Source organism: Silurus meridionalis, chromosome 4 (assembly GCF_014805685.1).
Source record: "Silurus meridionalis isolate SWU-2019-XX chromosome 4, ASM1480568v1, whole genome shotgun sequence".
NCBI lineage: Eukaryota > Metazoa > Chordata > Actinopteri > Siluriformes > Siluridae > Silurus > Silurus meridionalis.
In genome coordinates, this window is record NC_060887.1 from 41,933,009 (window position 1) to 41,935,857 (window position 2,849).

Consider the following 2,849-nt stretch of genomic DNA (forward strand, 5'->3'; position numbering starts at 1 on the left):
AGATCTTTTGACTGGACCCATCCTCATCATTGTGATCCCATCTGAGCAAAGGTCTGGCCTTAATATGAGACACTATTTTTCAGTTCTGCTATTTTATAAATAACAAACTATCAGACTTTTCCCACAACTCATCAACAAACATAACAGGTGGTATCAAAAGGTTTTGAGACTAGCTCTGTATACAAGAAAGTACTTGATTTATCTCCAAATCCACACCTTCAAAATCGTCCCCTTGCACAGCAATACAGTTTAATTCAATTCATTTCAATTCAATTCAATTCAATTCATTTTTATTTGTATAGCGCTTTTAACAATGAACATTGTCTCAAAGCAGCTTTACACAGATAATGTGGTGATTAAACATAAATATGTTCTTTGTAAGTATGTTTGTCCCTGATGAGCAACTGTGGCAAGGAAAAACTCCCCGAGATGGCATAAGGAAGAAACCTTGAGAGGAACCAGACTCAAGAGGGAACCCATCCTCATCTGGGTTGCACCAAATGTCCATTTGAAGCAGATATACAATGTTGTGGGGTACAGTGATGATGATCAGAAGCAAACTGCACTCCCGAGTCAGTGCAGCAGACCGCCGACACCAACTACAGTCCAAGCCGTCCTCAAAGCACCCGTTCCACTCCGGAATTAAGAGACCGTCCCGAGCTGCACAGAAGTGTGAAGATCCAAGGAGGGAGAGGGGCAGGAACACTGGTCACTGGAGCCTCAGGAGCATGTTTAACTCGACCGAAAGAGAGAGAGAGAGAGAGAGAGAGAGAGAGAGAGAGGGTGACGGGAAGAGAAGGATATGGATTATTAAGTGTAACTATTGGTGTACGAAAGTTAATGTCACTGTGCAGTTTGGACTCCGGCAAGACTCGCTATGGCAGCATAACTAAAAAAACACTCTATATCCATGTTCCCTCCAGATCTGTGCCTTTACCTAAGAGAAATCTACTGATAAAAGGCTTGACTAAATAAATACGTTTTCAACCTCGACTTGAACACTGAGACTGTGTCTGAGTCCCGAACACTGATTGGAAGGCTGTTCCATAACTGTGGGGCTTTATAAGAGAAAGATCTGCCCCCTGCTGTAGTCTTCATTATTTGAGGAACCAACAGATAGCCAGCACCTTTTGATCTAAGTAGGCGTGGAGGATCATACTGGTACAGAAGTTCACTCAGATACTGCGGTGCGAGACCATTGAGTGCTTTATCGTCAGTAGTAATATTTTATAGTCAATGCGAGATTTGATTGGGAGCCAGTGTAGACTGATTAAAACAGGGGTGATGTGGTCATATTTCCTAGATCTAGTGAGGACCCTTGCTGCTGCATTCTGGACTAACTGAAGCTTATTGATGCACTTACTCCACACCCAGACAGTAAAGCGTTACAGTAGTCTAATCTAGAAGTAACAAAAGCATGAACCAGTTTTCTGCATCCTGTAACGACATCATATTTCTAATCTTAGCAATATTTCTAAGGTGAAAGAAGGCGATTCTGGTGATATTATTCACGTGAGACTCAAAGGAAAGACTCGGGTCAATAATCACACCAAGGTCTTTGACAGCCGTACATGCTGAAACAGAAACACCATCCAGAGATGCTACGTAATCGGAAAGTTTACTTCTAGCTGCATGTGGTCCTAGTAAAAGTACTTCCGTCTTATCTGAGTTGAGCAGAAGAAAGTTATTAAGCATCCACTGTCTAATGTCCTTTACACACTTCTCAACATTGTTAAGCTGATCTCTCTCATCTGGCTTTGCTGAAATATACAGCTGTGTGTCATCAGCATAGCAATGGAAGCGAATCCCATGTTTATGAATAATTTCACCAAGAGGCAGCATATATAAAGAGAAAAGCAGTGGGCCTAAGACAGATCCTTGAGGAACACCAAACTTTACCTCATAGAGCGTGGAGAACTCACCATTTACATCCACAAACTGATAGCGATCAGTCAAATAAGACCTGAGCCAAGAGAGAGCTGTTCCTTTATTCCTACAACATTCTCAAGTCTAGCAAGCAGTATAGTGTGATCAATGGTGTCAAAAGCTGCACTAAGGTCGAGCAAAACAAGTAAGGAGACAAAACCCTGATCAGAGGCCAATAACAGGTCATTTACCACCTTAACTAGCGCCGTCTCTGTGCTATGATGAGGCGAAATCCTGACTGATACATTTCAAAATGTTATTCATAAGCAGATGTGAGCATAACTGCTGTGCTACAACCTTTTCTAAAATTTTGGATATAAAGGGGAGATTTGATATCGGTCTGTAGTTGGACAACTGACATGGGTCAAGGTCAGGTTTCTTAATAAGGGGGTGGATAACTGCCAGTTTGAAGGATTTCGGTACATAACCAGTGCTAATGGAAGAGTTAATTATTTTTAAAACAGGTTTGATTACCTCTGGAGCTATCTGTTTAAAGAAACTAGTAGGCAAGGGATCGAGAATACAGGTTGATGATTTTGATGAGGAGATTAATGAAATTAAGTCACTCTCATGAATAGTAGTGAAGCTTTGTAATTGATTGTCTGCTATAATGACACTGCTGTCTACAGGGTTACTTGTAAAATAATTTGGATTTATATTAACCGTCTGGATTTCTTGCCTGATGTTTTCAATTTTATTATTAAAAAAGTTCATGAAATCATTACTACCTATTGATGGTGTGCATGTTAGTGCAGTGCTTTTATTCCTGTTAATTTTGCTACCGTGCTGAATAAAAATCTAGGATTATGCTTGTTATTTTCTATGAGGGTGGAGAAATATGCTGATCTGGCAGCACTAAGAGATTTTCTATAATTTAGGAGGCTCTCCTTCCATGCTATTTGAAATACTGTTAATTTTGTTTG